Below are 21,355 nucleotides of genomic sequence, written 5' to 3'. Positions count from 1 at the left end.
CTCAGATCCTGCGTTGCTGTGGCTCTGGCGTAGGCCGGTGGCTACAGCTCCGATTAGACCCCTAGCCTGGGAACCTCCATATGCCGTGGGTGCGGCCCAAAGAAATAGCAAAAAGACAAAAAAAAAAAAAAAAAAAAAAAAAAGTGCAATGAATTAAAACCCATTAAGCATATTTCAAGCCACAAGTTTGTAATAATGCTACAAAAATAAAATTGGTTGGCTTTGAATGTTGAACTAACTCCTTATTTTGAACATCAGTAGCAAAAGAGAAAGAACAGTATTATAAGAATTGTCCTGTAGGAGCTGTATCACTAGGTAATCAAATAATAAATGAGAGAAATGGCCTTTTTATAAATTGATTTCAGCTAATAAAGAAAAAAGTGATAGCAGTTAAATATCATCATTGTGCTACTTCTAATAAATTCATGGTTCTAGGCATTGAGGATCCATGTCTGCTAACATCAAAAAGAGAGAAAAAAAAAAAGGAGTTCCTGTTGTGGCTCAGTGTGTTACAAGCTCAACTAGTATCCACAAGGATGTGGGTTTGATCCCTGGCCTTGCTCGGTGGGTTAAGGATCCAGCATTGCCCTGAGCTGCCATGAGGGTCAAAGAAGTGGCTTAGATCCCGCATTGCTGTGGCTGTGGTGTAGGCTGGCAGCTGCAGTTCCTGTTCAACTCCTAGCCTGGGAACTTCCACATACCCCAAGTGCAGCCCTAAAAAAGCAAAAGGGGGCAATCAAGTATTGTGTTTCGTGTTTCCTGATGGATAACCACCTGCCACTTATGAAGTGGTCTTACTGGGAAAAAAATACTGTACTGTATACACTTGAAAGTTTAAAGTTACATTAAACGTAAAAAGTTTCCCATAACGAACATATTCAGATTTATTCCACAAATTCTGAAGCTGCACTTAAAAAAAAATCCTATGATTCTCTATGGATGATACACTTGGATTATGTTTAAAAAGAGACAATTTTGCAAGTGACGATGAGGAAAAGGATGTTCAAGTACTGAGCATGCATAGCTCTGTAAGTTATGGAGGGGCAAGGGTAAGGAGTGTGTGGGCGATCATTCTGGCGAAAGCCCCCAGCAGGAAAGAACAATAACTGTTGTGTTGCATGCATTTCTAGTCTCATAGGCGATTTATTTATTTAAGGTGTTTTGTCTTGATCAGAAGTATTATCACATGAGCATATTTGATGAGCCTGGTTTCCGGATGTATGGGGCAAGAGCTGTTAATATCAAGTACAAATGTAAAATTTAAGCGGCTTCCTCCACTAAAGGAAGATCGCTTTATTTAAATCAATATATAAACAGCTTTGGGAATAGATGTATAAATAGAAACAAAATCTGTGAGTGTAAATGAATAAGAATGAAAAAAAATGCTATGAATATTAATCAGGGCATTTCCAGGACTAGCTCTGGGACCTTTAGCAATTGTTTCCCTCTTCCTAGCTGTTAAAATGGGAACTTACAAGAATACCACCCTTGAGGAGTTCAAGTTGTGGCTCTTTGGGTTAAGAACGCAACGAGTCTCCATGAGGATGTGGGTTCCATCCCTGGCCTTGCTCAGTGGGTTAAGGATCTGGCGTTGCTGCAAGCGGCAGTGTAGGTCACAGATGTGGTTCGGATCTGATGTTGCTGCGGCTGTGGCATAGGCCTGCATTTGCAGTTCTGATACCACCTCTTGCCCGGGAACTTCCATATGCCTCAGGTGCAGCCCTAAAAAAAAAACAAAAACAAAAGAGAGAGCCAACCACTCTTGAAAGGACATTCTGAGCATGCAGAGAGTTGGTACTCTTCCAAAGGCATGGGTGGAGACCAGGCTCGTCATGTGTTGAGGAGCAAACAGGAGACTGGGCATTGGGGCTGCCTTGGGGGAAGGGAAGCACCAGCTTGAAGAGAGGCAGCAAGGCCGGAAGAGTTTATTTAGCTCAGGGGCAGGGGGAGGTGCAGTTCAGAGTCCGAATGGATGCAGGGGTGGCAGGAAGGATGAAGAAGGACGGAAACATCAAGAGCATCAGTGGGGAGGTAATTCGGGGATGGAGGAGGAATTTGGGGTGCGCCTGTAGATGTGTCTATAACCAGAAGATGGGGAAGGAGGGAGGAATTTAGGTTTGATGATCCACATTTTCCCTGTGAAGGAGAAAGCAGAAATAATGGATTTTGTGGGTGGCAAATTTGCACAAATTGGGAGCAGCCACCCAGAAACACAGAGAAATCGTGTCTTACGTGCTCCTCCTCGTTGGGGCGAACTCTCTGCGTTCTTTCTTAGAAGATGGGGATGTGTATTACGGCCTCTGGGGTCCATTTTCACCTCCCCGATTTGGGGAAATGCCTTTTAGGAACTCTTTGGAGAAAAAAAGGGATTAAAGAAAATGGGCTGGCCCGGCGAGGGCCTGTTGCCCTGGGGTGTTTGGGGCTTTGTAAACGTAACTAAAAATTCCACTTCTGAAAACACGCCAGCACTACACTCAGGAAAAAGAAAACGTGTTTGTTGACAGAACTGATTGTTAGACGCTTTAATTTGGAAAATATTTTGGAGTAGGGATTTCCTTTCTGGTCCCTTAAGAGGTAATAGAGACAGATCTGAAACATCTTCCCCCATGTTCTGGAACAAGGCTGAAATGCTTTCATCGTTAATTGGATTGTGGTTGAGTTAACAAAGAATGCATTTTGGTTTTCTCTGTGTGGTGTGTGTGTGTTTCTTCTCTCTCTTTAGAAAAGGCATATGGCCCAACTTTATTATTCATTAGACATTTTGCTTCATCTATTAGCTTTGCTCATAAAACGTTGCTAAGATTCTAAAATGAGAGGCACACATGCATTTTCCACATTCCCCTCTCCACCTATTTTGTTTTGCTTTGTTTTAGTTCAGGAATCACAGCTTCTCTTCAGTTTTGCAACTCGTGGACCTTGTAATGCTGCACATCTTTGCAGCTCTGGTGTCTACAAAAGTGTAAACCACCCCAGGCTGAATTCAACTCAGCCTGCAGAATTTGGGCCTTTAACCACTTCTTGGCAAAGCACAAAAAACATTCAACAGAGGGTTGAAATGAGCGAGGTGAGGGAGTTCCTGTCATGGCTCAGTGGTGATGAACCTGACTAGTGTCCACAAGGATGCAGGTTCAATCCTCAGTCTCACTCAGTGGGTGGGGGATCTGGTGTTGCCGTGAGCTGTGGTATATGTCGCAGACACGGCTTGGATCCTGCGTTGCTGGGGCTGTGGTGTAGGCTGGCAGCTGCAGCTCTGATTCCACCCATAGCCTGGGAACTTCCATGTGTATCGGGCATGGCCCTAAAAAGCAAAAAAAGACAAGAGAAGAGAAAAGAAATGATCAAGGTGAGAAGTAGCAAGTTTCCCCACTGTGACGAGGTAGAGGAAGTTTGAAGGAGAACTATCTTCTGTTTTGTTTTGTTTTCCTTTGGCCACATCTGGGGCACAGGGAAGTTCCTGGGCCAAGGATAGAACCTTCACCACAGCAGTGATCAATGCCAGATCCTTAACTGCTAGGCCACCAGGGAACTCTACCATTCTCTGGTTTTGACGCTTTTCCACTGGAAAAGCAGGTGAGTCTAAGGGCCTGAGAGATACACTTACCATGTTCTGGGGGAATCTAATAGGGCAGGTGAGGAGTATCCTGATGGCTCAGGAGATTAAGGATCCGGCCTTGTCTACTGCTGTGGTTCAGATCACTGCTGTTGTACGGGTTCGATCCCTGGCCCCAGAACTTCCGAATGCCATGGGTGCAGTCAAAAAAAAAAAAAAAAAGATAGGAGGTCCCATTGTGGCTCAGCGGGTTGTCATCATATCTTTGAAAACTTGGGAAGCCTTACCCACATAATATATCCTAACCATGGAAATGCTAGCTTCAGATCAAAAGACACAAACATTTAAAATTTTGGTAGATGTCTTGGGTATCTGTCGGGACAAAACTACAATTCAATAAGATACATGTATCCCAGTGTTCATAGCAGCATGTTCACAATAGCCAAGATATGGAAACAACCTAAATGTCCATTGACAGATGAATGGACACAGAAGATGTGGTACATATATACAATGGAATATTACTCAGCCATAAGAAATGAAATAATGTCATTTGTAGCAACATGGGTGCATCTAGAGATTCTCATACTAAGTGAAGTAGATCAGAAAGAGCAAGACAAATACCATATATCACTTACACATGGAATCTAAAATATGGCACAAATGAACCTAAAATATGACATGAATAAAACAGAAACAGACTCAGACATAGAGAATAGATTTGCCGTTGTCAAGTGGGAAGGGGAGGGAATGGGATGAACTGGGAGTTTGGGTTTGGTAGATGCAAACTATTACACTTTTTTTTTTTTCTTTTTAGGGCTGCGCCTGTTGCATATGGAAATTCCCAGGCTAGTTTTGAGCTGTAGGTGCCGGCCTACACCACAGTCATAGCAACACCAGATCCAATCCATGTCTATGACCTACACCACAGCTCACAGCAAAGCTGGATCCTTAACCCACCGAGCGAAGTCAGGGATCAAACCTGTATCCTCACAGATACTGCGTTGGGCTCTTAACCCACTGAGACACAACAGGAACTCCTTAACTTCTTCTATTTTAAAAACTTTAATCATGTAAAATGTTCCCATTCTGCCTATTTGATTTAGGAAGTATGCATGCCAAACTCTGTGCAAAAGCGCTGATTCTTGGCTAGTTGTAGACTCCAGAAAGAAGGGAAATTTAAATTAGAAAGTTTTACCTGCATGCATGTTATATACTGTGCCTTTTCCCCTATTACTAAGTTTGACTAGTTCTCACCCAAGACACAGGCAATACTTCTGCTTATGCCCTGGAAACCAACCTCTCTCACCTACTGATGGACCCTTCCTGCTGTTCCCTTCTCTCTCCTGCTTCATCCATCCTTCCTCTTGTTCCCAGTCCTTCCCATCAGCCAACAGATGTGCTCTTATGACTTAAAAAAAAAAAAAAAGCCCAAATCAACCTCCCTGATCCCCCTGTTACCCTCCAGCTATAGCAGCATTTCTTGCTTCCCCCTTTCATCAAACCTTGTGGAAATGACCATCCCTGCTGGCTATCTCCAGTTTCCTGCTTTTATTTGCTCTGGAAGCCTTTACCCTTCCTGCCTATTGGACATCCTTGTGAAGATATCAGGGAGCCAGTTGGATATACGACTCTGGGTCTTAAGCCAGAGGTTGATGAGGTCCACTTGGAAGTCATTATCAAAGAGACAACCATGAGCATCATGAGAACAGATGGACCACCCAGACAGGCAGGGTCTAGGCTCTGGGCACTCCTGTGTTTCCTGTCCAGGGTCAGAGGAGCCCAGCCAAGTACACTGAGAGAGCAGTTGGTGAGGTGGGAGGAAAACAGTGTTGTTTCCTGGAGTCCTAGAAATAGTTTGCGTTCAGGGAGAAGTACCTTCTGACCTGGGTCACGTGCCACTGAGAGGTCAAGAAGAGTGAAGACCTGGCCATTGATTTTGTGGGTGGAGGTCCTTAGGGACCTTGATAGGAGTGTCCTGGCATAGCCTGGTGGGGGTGGTAGAGCTGCACATAACCCAGTGAAACCCATTTCTGACTTCTGGCCTCCAGAATGTAAGAGTAAGTCTGTGTTGTTTTGATTAACACTAAGCTTGAGAAGATTTGTTATAGTAGCAATGGGAAACTAATACCCATGATATCAATGTGTTATGAATTGAAGGGAATGACCAAGTCCTCTGCAGCTGGTAAAAAAAATATGTAGTTATTTCTATAGCTAGAAATATAGATACACAGAGGATAAATTTTTTACCAGCTGTAGAGGTCTTAGCCATACCGTATCTCTCTCTCTTTCTCCATCCATCCATCAATCACCTATCTACCTATATATCCATCCATCCATCAATTATCTATCTATCCATCCATCTATCTCAGTCTATCAATCAAGAAATCACCTATCTATCTGGTTGAAATGACACGGAATCGAGCACTGCTCTGTTCCACTGCCACCCACTGGTCCAGACTCCCTTTCTCTCTCACCTGAATCATTTCAGCAGCTTCCTAACTGTTTCACTGCTCTCTCTTTTTTCTTTTTTTCTTTTTTCAGGGCCGCACTCACGGCATATGGAAGTTCCCAGGTTAGGGGTTGAATCAGAGCTACAGCTGCTGGCCTACACCACAGCTTCAGCAACTCGAGATCTGAGCCATGTCTTTTACCTACACCACAGCTCATGGCAACGCCGGATCCCCCACCCACTGAGCGGGGCCAGGGATTGAACCCGCATTCTCATGGATACAAGTCAGATTCGTTTCTGCTGCACTACGATGAGAAACTCCTGTTTCACTGCTCTTGCTCTTGCTGACTCCCTAAGTTTTTTGCCCATAGCCATCACAGCAGCCAGAGTGACCTATAAAAACCAAAGTCACTGCCTGTCACTCCTCTCCTCCAGCACTTCTAGGAATTCCCCGCCTCCCTCGGAGTAAATACCGAAGTCCCTAGGGGTCTCCGAGGCTCTGCTCCTCTTATTCCTTTGATTTCATCTTCCCATGCTTTGCACTTTGCTTATCTTGCTCCAGGCTCCACATTTCCTCAATGGACCTTGTTTGCCCTACTTCTGGACTTTTGTGCATGCTGTTCCCTCAGCCTGGAATGCTCTTCCCTCTGATAACCTGGTTTGTTCCCTTCCCTCCTTATCTCTCTGCTCCAGTGTACGAGGTCTTTTCTGGAACCACTATCCAAAGTTACAGGCTGTAACCCCAACTCCCTACCTTCCTTCATTGCTTTATTCTTTCCATACCCTTGTCAGCATCTAACACACTCTACATATTAACTATTTATCTTAATACCTGTGTCCATTCACTAGAAGGTTAGCTCAGGAAGGCAGCACATTTTGGTGTGTCTTGTTCATCCCAGTGTCCTCGGTGTGGGCAACCATGTTGTCACATAGTGAATGCATGGTATATTTTGGTGTGTCTTAGTCCCCCTGTTGGCACATAGTAGATGCACAGTAAATATATATTGAATGAATTGGATGGGTGAAATTTTGCAATTTTTATTTTTATTTTTTGTCTTTTTAGGGCTGCACCCGTGGCATATGGAAGTTCCCAGGCTAGGGGTCAAATTGGAGCTGTAGCCGCCTGCCTACACCACAGCCACAGCCACTTGGCATCCAAGCCGAGTCGGTGACACTGCAGCTCATGGAAATGCTGTATCCTTAACCAACTGAGCGAGGCCAGGGATTGAACCTACCTCCTCATGGGTGCGTCGGGTTTGTTAACTGCTGAGCCACAACAGGAACGCCTGGATGGGTGAAATTTTAATTTATAAATTGGGTTTATAAACACAGTCTGGTCATGATAACACATGAGAAGTTTCTAGGATAAGAGAGAATGTGTTCAGTGGGCGTTCATGAGCTTAGCACCCCAGTGTACTGAAAAACCAAAGAAAGAAATGTCCTATGGCTTTAAGTACTCTCCTTTTTTAATGTATCATCAAGAATACTGTTATTTTGGGGGAAGCTGGCAAATTCAAACACTTTGATCATGATCCACTCATTGATTTTTCAAGAACTTTAGGTGGGATTTTGACTGTGTTTGATGTACCTGATTAGAAAGCAAAAGCTCCCCCACCCCCACCTAAATTTCCCTTCTGAAAGCCCAGATCTCTATGAGGTTGCTCACAGAGGTGTATTCGGCAGACTTCGATGGATTTATCCACGGAGCAAGTTTTATTCATTTGGAAGGAAACCGCATGTGCAGGATTTTGAGAGCGTATAAGTTCAACTCTTCTGGGCTCGATGTGGGCAAACATACACACCCGCTCTCATACGCACCGTCTTCAGCTCACTCCTACTTGTTGGCTAAATGAACTCTGGAATCAGCCCTCTCCCGTCTTGAGTATGGGAGACATTTTCCTTCAGCGTAACTTAGAGGTACTCTTAGCAGGGGCATAGTATGGGTACCTTTGGGCAGGATCCTACATTTTCCACTTTGCCGGCTGATGTGGCCATGCAGGAACGACCCTGCTTTTACTCTCATTCTCTGTGCTCTTTCCTCTTTCTGGGTGGAGTGGCCTGGGTACCTGCACAATTTCCGGGTGCTCATGCCCAGAATAGGGCATTTCGTTAGTACACGGGGAATACCGTAGGTGGTCCCAAGAATTGCCCCAAACACCAAATACAGGAGGGAAACCAGACACAGGGCATTCTTTTCATAAATAACAATATCCCCAGCCACTATTGTTAATAGCTCTTTGCCTTGTGCCAGGCACCTTAGGTCCAAATGTCCCTCTCTCTGTAAGGACACCCGTCACTAGATTAGACCTGCCTTAATCCATCATAAACTCATATTAACTTGATTACCTATGCCAAGGCCCTCTTTCCAAATGAGGCTCCAGGAGACAAGAATTTTTGAAGGGGACACTATGCAGCCCAGTGCCATTATTATCCCCAGGTGATATTTAAGGGGGGTTGGAGAGGGCTGGGCTTCTGCAAGGTTGACACACAGAATTGAAACAAAAGAGTTACAAATTGTGATTTGGTCTTCTTCCTTGTGGCTTTTCCCCCCTTTTTTTCTTTTTATGGTGCACCTGCAGCATATGGACGTTCCCAGGCTAGAGATCAAATTGCAGCTGCTGGCCTATGCCACAACCACAGCAACACCAGATCTAAGCTGCATCTGTGACCTACACTGCACCTTGTGGCAAGGCTGGATCCTTAACCTATTGAGCAAGGCCAGGGATTGAACCTGCATCCTCATGGCCACTGCTTTGTGTTCTTAACCCAGTGAGCTACAACAGGAACTCCTCTTCCTTGTGGCTTTTGCTAAAGATGACAATGCTCCAAGTAAACTTGTCGTCTATAAGGGCATCTTATGCAAAGATGGATTTTATTTATGATATATTTTTTAATTTTTTTTTTTGTCTTTTTAGGGCCCCACTCATGGCATATGGAAGTTCCCAGGCTAGAGGTCGAATCAGAGCTGCAGCTGCCAGCCTACACCACAGCCACAGCAGCAAGAGATTCTTAACCCACTGAGCGAGGCTGGAGATTGAATCCACGTTCTCATGGATACTCATTGGGATCCTTACTGCTGAGCCACGATGGGAACTCCAAAAAATCTTCTTCCTTAATGTACAGAATCCTCCAAAATTAAATTTTATTGTAAGAGCTACCAGTGTTGAGAAATATTGATAAATATGATATAAAAATAATAGCTGAACTTGATAGAAGAGTGACTGTTTATCATACACTCTTTTAAGAGCTTTATACATATTATTTAATTTAATTTTCAAACAACCCCTGAGGGTCAGTTACTGTTATGATTCCCAACCTACAGAGCAAGGAAATAAAGTTCAGGGAGTGTCAGTAACATGCACAAGGTCATATGCTAAAAAGTACTGGAGACATTGAAGTGAATTTTTTTTTTTTTTTGATCTTTTTGTTGTTGTTTTTGTTGTTGTTGTTGTTGCTATTTCTTGGGCTGCTCAAGCGGCATATGGAGGTTCCCAGGCTAGGGGTCGAATCGGAGCTGTAGCCACCGGCCTACGCCAGAGCCACAGCAACGCGGGATCCGAGCCGCGTCTGCAACCTACACCACAGCTCACGGCAACGCCGGATCATTAACCCACTGAGCAAGGGCAGGGACCGAACCCGCAACCTCATGGTTCCTAGTCGGATTCGTTAACCACTGCACCACGACGGGAACTCCTGAAGTGAATTTTTTTTTAATGCATAGTCATATTGAAAAGAAATGGGCAAAATCGCCGTTTGGCAAACACTACAATGATAATTGTTTCAGACAAGAATAATCAATGGAATGGATGTGTGTAGCTGTATAGTGAATCGCTAGGTGTACAGTAGAAATGATCACAACCTTGTAAATCAACTATACTTTAATCAAACTTTTAAAAATTAAAAAAAAATCATCATTGGGCACTAACAATTTTGGGTGAAAGTTAGATGAGAAACTGCATTGTCTGTGTAGTGTCCACGTATCATTTACCGAAGATACTTATTATTGGAGTTCCTATTGTGGCTCAGCAGATTAAGAACTGACTAGCATCCATGAGCTTGTGGGTTCAATCCCTGGGCTCGCTCAGTGGGTTAAGGATCCGGTGTTGCCGTGGGCTGTGGTGTAGGTCGAAGACGCAGCTCAGATCTGGTGTGGCTCTGGCTCTGGCTCTGGCGTAGGCCGGCAGCTGTAGCTCCGATTTGACCCCTAGCCTGGGAACCACCACATGCCATGGATGTGGCCCTAAAAAGACAAAAGACAAAAAAAAGATACTTATTATTTACAAAGGGGAAAAAGAGTAACTATTCCACAGAGAAATCTGGTCAGCTCCACATGCAAGTTCCCTTTTTCATTCATCCAGCATTTACTACATGCCTCAGAGGACATAACGCTGAATGAAGCACTACCCTGACTCGGAAGTCATGGGAAGTAGCAATCAACCATCTCTACATTTCTTCTGCCATAAAGGATGTTTGAGGCCAGGCCAACTTTTATGACGTGTGATGAAAAGATGAAAAGAGTAGGTGTGAAGGGTGGGGGCCGAGGCGTGGAGGGCGAGGTTGTATAATAAGCGTGTTGTGTGTTGCTATTCTCACCAGGCACAAGTCTTAACCTGGAGAGAACATTCAGTGAAATCCTGTTGATGTCAAGTCCTCTTCCTGTGAGGAGTTACACAAACGAAGCTTCTCCATTAAGCCAAGAACTGTCCCTCCACAGGACGTCCATATTCATTCAGGATTCCACGTTTTTTCCACCCAGAAAATGTCAAGATGAACAACAGAGACTATACTTTATTTAGCTCTGTGTCTTGAAAACACTGCACTCTTTGGTGTACTCTGCATTCGATAACTATTTTTGAATGAGCGGATGGATAAAATCCTAGGAGCTTCCTTCATTTGAATCTCAGCTTTTTCTTCTTTTATTTTGTCTCTCTTTCTTGTTAAGGCTGTGCCTGAAGCATATGGAAGTTCCCGAGCTAAGGGTTGAATTGGAGCTGCAGCTGCCAGCCTACACCACAGCTACAGCAACACAGGATCTGAGCCATATCTGTGACCTACCCTGTAGCTTGCTGCAATGTGGGATTCTTAACCCACTGAGAGAAGCCAGGTGAATCTCAGCTTCTTAATAACAACTCTTGTTGTGGTGGAAATGCAGGTATCAACCATTACTTAGGATAATAAAATGATGTAGTAAAATAGAATCTAAGCAATAGATTTTTTATTTAAGAGTGCACAGGAGTTCCCATTGTGGCTCAGCAGTAGCAAACCCAACTAGGATCCCTGAAGATGGGGGTTCGATCCCTGGCCTCAATCAGTGGGTTAAGGATCCGGCATTGCCGTGAGCTGTGGTGTAGGTCACAGATCTGGCTTTGCTGTGGCTGTGGCGTAGGCCGGCAGCTGCAGCTCTGATAGGACCCCTAGTCTGGGAACTTGTATATGCTACAGGTGTGGCCCTAAAAAGCAAACAAAAACAAAAAATGTGCATGGGAGTTCCCTGGTGGTTCAGTGGGTTAAGGACCTGGTGTTGTCACTGCTGTGGCTACGGTCACTGCTGTGGTGTGGGTTCACTCAGAAAGAGGCTTCATTTTACTGGGCAATTAAAATAGAGCAAGATGTTTTTCAACTGTGTTCTGGGAAACTGAAAGATGCGCTTGAAGGACTTGAAGTCTTCCCATCTGGGTAATTCAGTAGTAGAATTAAGTCTCCATATTTCAAGTGTTTTAAAAGTCTAGTTTCTAACCCAATTTTTTTCTTGCCTTTTGTCCCCAAGGTACATTCTCAGACTTACGTCGTGGTCCTCTGCTGCATTCATTTGTACACACCTCCTATGTGCTGACTCATTTATTTCTTTAATGTTTACTGAACACCTACCCTGCCCAAGGCATGTGCTGGAAGCCATGGGAAACCTTAGTAGAACAAGACGAACCTGCTCACAGGAAGCTTAAAGTCAAGAGGAGGAAATACGTTGAATAAGGGTTGGCAAATGTGGGCCAACAGGGGAGGTGGGAAGAACAAGTGGGAAGCAGGAGAAATGCCAAGAGGAGAGATCCAGCCACCGCTCACCAAGGGACTCAGAGATTCTTCTGCAAAGAAGCAAATAGTAACCCTGATGGGAGAAGGAGAAAAAGAAGCTGCCGCAATATTGAGCAGAAAGAACGTGAGCTTCAGCATCAAACAAACCCAGTTTCCAATTCCAGTTTTTCTCCTTCCAAGAGCAGTAAGATACGAATTAGTTAGTGTCACTGGACCTTAATTTCCTCATCTTCCAAATAGGGATACCTATTTTTCAAGACTTTTGTTAAGAAATTATTTAAGTAATTATTTAAATTTTTTAAAACTAGAAAAAGGCCTTCAAAATGATATTTAATCAAAATATCACATTAACCCCCTACCTCTCCTTCTTGCTCCAAAATCACAGAAATTATGGGAAAATATAATTATATAGACAATTTTTGGCCATGCCTATGGCATGCAGGACCTTCCAAGTGGGGAATTGAATCCACGCCACAGCAGCAACCCAAGCCACAGCAGAGATAACACTGGATTCTTAACCTGTTGAGCCACCAGGGAACTCCAATATGTATTATTAATATAATCATTATATTATATATAATATATAATAATTATAATCACTATTTATAATATGGATATAATGTAATTATATGTTATGTATAATCTTATATAAAAATAAACATATATAATACATAATTATATGATATATCATATAATTTATATAATCATATAAATTATATAATTATATATAAAACATATAAATATATAATATACATAATTATATTTTAATCCTAAGATGTGTGGAATACAAGAATTATGCCATCCGTAGAAGTAACCAAAATGAGATACTCCGACTGGGTGAACCAGGTGAGTGGCTGGTCAGTGTCCCATATGCCACTGCAGAGACTGGCTGTGAAGGATCATAGAAGGTGCCTCAGAGAAAGAAGCTTGGTGTGGATGGAAGGAGGTGGACCGGAGAGGCTAAGAGTGGAACTGGATATGGGCCAGGATGCCTGTTTTATTTGGTGGGTAAAAAGTATGCCAGATCTTTTCATTTTGTTTAGGGTTTCCTTTGCTGTGCAGAAACTTTTAAGTTTGACTAGGTCCCATTTAAGACAACCCACAGAATGGGAGAAAATCTTTGCAAGTGGATCGACGGACAAGGAATTCATCTGCAAAATTTATAAACAACTTCTGCAGCTCCATACCAAAAAAAAAAAAACAAAACAAAAAAAAAAACCATCAAAAAATGGGCAGAAGATCTAAACAGACAGTTCTCCAAAGAAGACATACAGGTGGCCAAAAAACACATGAAAAGATGTTCAACATCACTCACTATTAGAGAAATGCAAATCAAAACCACTCTGAGGTACCACCTTACACCAGCCAGAACGGCCATCATCCAAAAGTCTACAAACAATAAGTGCTGGAGAGGGGGTGGAGAAAAAGGAACCCTAGTACACTGTTGGTGGGATTGTACATCGGTGCAACCACTGTGGAAAGCAGTATGGAGATTCCTCAGAAAACTAAACATAGAACTCCCATTTGATCCAGCAATCCCACTCCTGGGCATCTATCCAGAGAAAACCAAACACACAAAGACACATGTACTCCGATGTTCATTGCAGCACTATTCACAATAGCCAAGACATGGAAACAACCTAAATGTCCATTGACAGAGGAGTGGATCAAGAAGATGTGGTACATATACACAATGGAATATTACTCAGCCATTAAAAAGAATGAAATACCAGCATTTTTTGCAACATGGATGGACCTAGAACTATCATGCTAAGTGAAGTCAGCCGTACAATGAGACACCAACATCCAATGCTTTCACTGACATGTGGAATCTGAAAAAAGGACAGACTGAACTTCTTTACAGAACAGATGCTGACTCACAGACATTGAAAAACTTATGGTCTCCGGAGGAGACAGTTTGTGGGGTGGGGGGATGTGCCTGGGCTGTGGGATGGAAATCCTGTGAAATCAGATTGTGATGATCATTATACAACTATAGATGTGATAAATTCATTTGAGTAATAAAAAGTATATATATATATAAAAACAAAAAAAAAGAAAAAAAAAGTATACCAGATCTTCCAACTTTTCAACTGAAGTTGAAAATCTATTTTTTTTTTTTTGTCCACACCTGTGGCATGCAGAACTTCCCAGGCCAGGGATTGAACCAGAGCTACAGCAGCAACAATGCCAAACCCTTAACCCACTGAGCCACCAGGGAGCTCCTCCTACCACTAATAAGCCCAAGCATCTCTTGCATCATCCCCCATCCCTTCCCCCACTTGCCAGTGCAGTGCTGGTGCATGTTTAACAACCAACTCTTCAGGAAAACGAAACATCAGCAAAAATAAGCAAATTTTAAAATAAACTTGGAGATTTCTCTGTGGTGCAACAGGATTGGTGGTGTCTCTGGAGCCCTGGGATACAGGTTCCAACCCCAGCCCAGCACAGTGGGTTATGAATCCTGCATTGCTACAGCTGCACATAGGTTGTAACTGCAGCTTGAGTATGATCCCTGACCCAAGAACTTCCATATGCCATGGGGTAGCCCAAAAGAGGAAACAACAACAACAAACAAAAAAATAAAAAGCTTGATTTGTAATGTTTGCCAATTTCCACGGTGTAAATACTCCCACCATGATCAATTTCAAGATATCAACGTCACATCACCACCAGAGTTAGGAAGAGATACATTCCTCCATCACACAGCATTTCCTCCCTGGGGACAAACCAGATGCAATTAACCTCAAGAGCATCGCTTATAGTAAAAGGGAGTGAAATCATTAGGAACTGATAAACTTCACAGATTTATCACCTTTTATTTCATTTTAAGCACATAACTTGATTTTTTTAACTTTAATGATTTTTAGTTTTTTCCATTATAGCTGGTTTGCAATGTTCTCTTCATTTTCTACTATACAGCAAGATGAACCAGTCACACATACATATATACATTCTTGTATGACTTGATTTTTAATAATGTCTCTGTTGAACAACCGGCTCACAAAATTCTTGAAAAGTAATAATTAATCAGCACGCAGGAGCCTGTATGAACTGACTCCATCCCACCACTGCCTAGTGCTGAGAATTACCAGACATTTAAATGGGTTGAAGAAAAAAACAAAAGCCCGGTAGTTAACCCCTATGTGGCTTAATATCAAAGCACACAAAGCATCTTCATGCTCTGGCACAATGAAGGGCAAACACCAAAAGACACGTTTGAGTACAGGGGCGGGGAGTTACAACATGCTATCTGATTGTACTCGTGGTACCCAATCAACAAAACCCCATCTTGTGAGCCACGTTTCTGCAGAACCTGAGATAAATGGACTCAGCCCTCTAGAATCCCAGCTAATGCAGTTAATAGGAATACAAACATTGATCTAAATTGAGGCCCTAAGAACAGTCTCTTATATCTTCCTCGCCCCGGGGGGCATGAATGAGAAAGATTACTTGTGGATTATAATTGCTTAAAATAGCTGGTGATGTAAAAATCTAATCCCGTCTCCTCTTCAATAGTAAAGTTCTACAGACAGAGAAATTATGCTTAATGCCAGTGTCTTGAAGGTAAAAAGAAAATTCTCTTCTCCCTTTGGGGGAAAAGAAAGGACATCTTTTTCGAGCTGTCAGAATTCACAAGCCATAATAAATTATTCTTTTTCATTACTGATTTATTAAGCAGGCTGCTTGGTGTAATGGCAGAAAATTTCTGTTTAATTTTCATGGTATTAGACTACTGTGATTCCTGATCTGAAATCAACTTGAGTTATTAAAAGAAGGGAATGTATTTAATGTCATGCGTTAGGGTCTCTCTTTACTAAATTCTCTCAAAAGCAGGGTTTAAGCGTTTATGGAATATGGTCACTGTTTGGCTGGAGGCAAGACTTCAGCCCTGTTCTTTGGAGAGTTTCAATCAGGTGTGCAAACCCCAAGACTGCTCTTACTGACAGGCAGATCACCTGCAAAATACAAAAAGTGTGTTTCACCTGCAAAACCCAAAAATGTGTCCGGAACAGTCATGGGGCCAAAGACTTCTTGTTTTCACTGGAATTAGAATCTTTTTTTTCTTTTTTTGTTTTTTGTTTTTTTCTTTTTTTCTTTTTTTGGGCAGCATCTGTGGCATATAGAAGTTCCCAGGCTAGGGGTCAAATCAGAGCTGCAGCTGAAGTCTATGCCACAGCCACGGCAACAGCAGATCTGAGCTGCATCTGCAACCTATGCCACAGCTTACAGCAGTGCTGGATCCCCAGCCCCCCGTGCAAGGCCAGGGATCTAACCTGCATCCTCACACATACTAGCCATGTTCTTAACCCACTGAGACACAACGGGAACTCCTGGAATTAGAATCTTTTTGAACGGCAAACCATCAACCAAAATATTAGGATCATGTTGCTAACATTTAGGTAAATGTGGGATGTTTCAGAAGACCTTCCAATATGTATGTAAAATTATAATTTTGTGAGCAATACTTGGACCCATGCAAAGCAAAAGGTATTCTGTTACTACCTATCTCCATTGCCTCTGCCAATGAGAGGGTCTCCAAGCGCATTTTCTTCCCTCCTCTCACAATCTTATATTAAACATTGTTTACAAAGCTCTTACCTTTACAGTTCCTGTTGTGGCTCAGCACGTGAAGAACCCGACTAGTGGAGTTCCTGTTGTGGCTCAGTGGTTAACGAATCTGACTAGGAACAATGAGGTTTCGGGTTCGATCCCTGGCCTTGCTCAGTGGGTTAAGGATCCAGTATTCCCGTGAGCTGTGGTGTAGGTTGCAGATGTGGCTCAGATCCCGCGTTGCTATGGCTGTGGTGTAGGCCGGCGACTACAGCTCCAATTAGACCCCTCGCCTGGGAACTTCCATGTGCCTCGGGAGCCGCCCTAGAAAAGGCAAAAAGACAAAACAAAACAAAACAAAACAAAAACAAAAACAAAAACCAGACTAGTATCCATGAAGACACAGGTTCAGTCCCTTGCCTTGCTCGGTGGATTGAGAACTTGGCGTTGCCAGCAATCTGTGGCATAAGTCACAGATGCAGCTCTGATTCGACCCCTAGCTTGGGAACTTCCATATGCTGCAGGTATGGCCTTACAAAAAAAAAAAAAAAAAAAAAAAAAAAAAAAGTCCAAGCTCTTCCCATGGAATGCTCCAGCCCGGCAGGAGGGTTTGGAATCTCCTGGGCAAGGTCCAGATGACACAGGAGCTGTACAAGGCGGGTGTGGGGAAGTGTGGAGGAACACCAGTGACCCATAGCCTCCAGGAGGGTCTGTGGGGCCTCACCGACCAGGTGCAGCTGTCTTTCTGGGCTTTGTGGAATTTACCTGAAAGGGAAATGATAAATGAATCCGGTGACTTATTGCCTTTCATGATGAGATATAATTCTATTTTACTGAACTTGCAGAACCAGGGAATAACTGATTGCTACTCTATTCCAGCTAATATAATTTCTAGATTGTTCCACAAGGCTCATTTTGTAATCAACCCCTGCATTTGCTGAAACAGCATAGACTGAATATATGATTATAGCCAACTGAACAAACTTAGGACTTTTGACCACATTCTAGATATCTCCTTCTGGGAGTTCCCGCCATGGTGCAGCAGGTTAGGAATCTGACTGCAGTGGCTCAGGTCTCTGCAGAGGTGTGGGTTTGAGTAAGGGGTTGAGGATCCAGCATTGCTGCAGCTGTGGCGCAGGGTGTGGCTATGGTTCAGATTCGATCCCTGGCCCTGGAACTTCCATGTGCCACAGGTGTGGCTAGAAAAAGAAAAAGAAAGAAAGGGAAAGAAAGGAAGAAAGACATCTACAGACATCCTTTGGCACAGGGGGTTTCTTTCTGTCTGTCTGTCTTTTCTTTCTTTCTCTCTCTTTCTCTCCTTCTTTTTCTTTCCCTTCCTTCCTTCCTTCCTTCCTTTCCTTTGCTTTGCCGCAGCTGTGGCTCAGATTCATCCTCTGCCCAGGAACTTGCATATGACACAGGTGCAACCAACAACAACAAAAAAAAGACATCTGCATCATTGGCACGTACAATTGGTGGATGGACTGGCCATTACAGAGCATGAGGAAGACAGAGAAAAGTGCAAGGTGGGGGAGGGGGTGATGAGGGAGGGGAAATCCTCTTGCCTATGGAATGATTTTGTGTTTATTCTTTCCTGCCTCTGACCAGCAAGATTCCCTGGGTCCTGGGCGTATAAACACCTCCTGAACAGCCACAGCCGGCCTCCCAAGATGATTCCAGGAAACACAACGCTGACTCTTCAAGAAAAGAAATTCCTTGCCAAGGTATGCCAGCCCATTGCAGAGGGGGTGAAGTTTGTTTGAATAAAGCCCAGTTTCTCCTGGGTTTCCACCATCTGTCTGTACCCCAGGAACTCCGCCTCCGTGGACACCTGGATGTTTTGGACGTGGGGTAGGTGGTCCAGTTTGCAGATGGCAGGGAAGGGGTCAGAATTGTATTCGCAAAAAACCAATGATCCAGAAAACCATTGTGAAGCAGGATTTTTAGTTTCAACAAGGGTGGCGGGGGTGGGGGGATGGAATTAAAAGGGGGGAAAGAAGCAGAAACAAAAATAACAAGGCCATTAATCTTTCATTAAGTTAAAGGGATGAAAAGGAACTGCTTTAAAGTATCATTCTTTCCTTGTACCACAAGCATGTTGCCCCCTGCTGACTTCAAAGGCCCTGACGAGAAGTTGGTTAATGTTGTTGGCACAGTATCAGGCTGTGGTTTACTTTTGCTTAAGTATGATCTTTTTTTTTTTTCCTTTTCAACAAAGAGCGCGTCAGGGTTGGGCCCTCTGATGGGAGGAGACACGCCACGGAAAAGATGCCTTTGTGTTGTGGGGCCAAGGCTTTTCGAGTTTGGCTCTGCCCATGTGCACTGTTTGCAGACTGTCCCGAAGTCGAAAAACCCACTGCACACACACACACACACACACACACACCCACCCAAGTCTGTCAGAAAGAGAAGAGAAAAGAATCATTGTCCTTTCTGCCTCTGGAGAGTCAAGCCTAGTCCATGTGTGACTTGGCATCTGGGTTCCTGGCGGCCTTGATAGAGATGCAGTTTGCAAGAAAGCCTGCCAGGGGGTTCCCTGTGTGGTTCAGTGGTTATCGAACCTGGCTGGGATCCATGAGAATGAAGGTTTGATTCCCGGCCTCCCTCAGTGGGTTAAGGATCCGGCGTTGTCTTGAGCTCTGGTGTAGGTCATAGATGCAGCTCAGATCCCACATTGCTGTGATTGTGGTGTAGGCCAGCAGCTGTAGCTCTGATTCAACCCCTAGCCAGAGAACTTTCATATGCTACAAGTGTGGCCCTAAAAAAGCAAAAAAAAAAAAAAAAGCCAGCTGGAAAAAGTCCCACTGCTTTTCAAGGCCCAGCTAAGATGCCTGGCATCTCTCACCTGTTTAGGGGCTGCGGGGAGGGATAAACAGCTTTGCAGCTTTGGGAAGCTGTATTTTTCTTCCAGGTAGCCCTGTTTGTACTGGAAACAAAGCTAATTGGTGGTGAGTGGCAGGGTTTTGTGGTTAGGCTCTGGCTCTGGGTTGGCAGGTGCTGAGTTGGTGAAGGCAGGCGGTCCCACCTGGCAAGTGCAAATGCCCTGGGGCAGAGAGAGAACAAAGTGTGTGTGTGGGGGTGTCTGGGAAGGTCTGATGGCCCACTTGAAGACCCCATTGCTGGAAGCCCACCAGAGGGCTCCCGCTATATGTGAAGCTTGTGTCAATGTCCTTTTCTGTGTGTTTTCATGAGGAAGGCAGGAAACCAGTTGCTGCTTTTTAAGAAAGATGCTGCAAATGTGATCCACCAAGGGTAAGTCTTGGTGGGCACCACAATGGGTAATGTTAGGTCTTTCAGACTTAGAGATTGTTGGCCAGTGGCCCCAGTTTTCCCAGGACAGTCCCAGAATACACAGAACTAACAGTCTCTGCAGTCCTTGACCTCTTCTTTTTTAGGCACCCTCACCTCCATGCAATAGATATTTTGGAGTCAGATTAAAATGGGTTAAATCCTGACTCTGTCATTATGCCTGGTGAGATGCTAGCAGGCTGCTCATACTCTACCCACTTGGTAAGGGGAAAATAACTGTCCCCAGGGTGACTTTGAGGACCAGTGGGGATGGAGTATGTGAAAACATCCAGCACCTAGGCAAGGTTCGGTGAAGACTGGCTGATTCCTGCCATTATCACAAACATCACCTGCATTTGCTGGACAAACCTGGGAAAGGGCACAGGCAGCTTTGCCAAAAAAATATTTACTTTAGAGAAAGGGAAGGAGGCTGTGTTGTATTTTTTTTTGTCTTTTGTCTTTTTAGGGCCACATCTGTGGCAATGCCAACAATGCCAGATCCGAGTCCTCGTTGACCTCTACAGGCATTCCAGCAGCCCCAGGGAGCAAGGGCTTCAGCAGGATGGTTTGCTGGGGGAGAATGGAGACAAGCAACACCAACAGGCATGTGGGTAGACAGATGGATATGGGGGTGAACGTGGATGTGTGCGTGGTGTAGATATGGGCATGGATATGGGTATAGATATTATTATGGGTATGTATACTGATAAGGGTATGTGTATAGATTTGGGTATAGGTATTGATAAGGTATGTGCATAGAGATTATTATGAGTATGTGTTTTTTTTTCTAATTTTTAGGGCTGCACCTGTGGCATATGGAAGTTCCCAGGCTAGAGGTCAAATCAGAGCTGCAGCTGCAGGTCTGTGCACCAGATCCGAGCTGCATCTGCAAGGCCAGTGACTGAACCCACTTCCTCATGGATACCAGTTGGGTTCTTAGCCCACTGAGCCATGACAGGAACCCCATGAGTATGTGTATTGATAAGGTGTGTGTATAGATATTACCATGGATATATGTATTGATAAGGGTGTGGATATAGATATTGGGTATGTGAATAGATATGATTTGGGTATGGGTGTGGATATAGATATGGGTATGGGTACATATCTGAGTATGGGTATAATTACAAATATGGAAATAGCACATATAATATAATATATAGAGATAGATATAATATAGATACATATATAGGTAGAGATATGGATAGAGATATAGATGCAGCATTTTTTTTTCAAGCAGTCAACTGGTGGAGAGTTGATAGCATTCTCAAGTTGAGAGGATGCTGAGGGGAGAGGCATTCAGAAGGCACTGAGCATTGGAAAATCTTATAAACAAGCCATTCCAATGCTGCTAATAGATATTTTTAAAAGACTTTCTTAACTTCCAGCTAACTTCTCTCCACTCCAGTTTGGAAAATGAAAGTATCTGCAAGCCCAAACTGTTTGTAAAATAATCAGTAAAGGGAGTTCCTGCTGTCCCT

This window comes from Sus scrofa, chromosome 14, assembly GCF_054392235.1.
Source record: "Sus scrofa isolate SSC_HxYL_T2T_F1_AM1 chromosome 14, Sscrofa_HxYL_maternal_Yorkshire_Landrace_v2.0, whole genome shotgun sequence".
Lineage (NCBI taxonomy): Eukaryota > Metazoa > Chordata > Mammalia > Artiodactyla > Suidae > Sus > Sus scrofa.
This window is presented reverse-complemented; position numbering follows the sequence as displayed.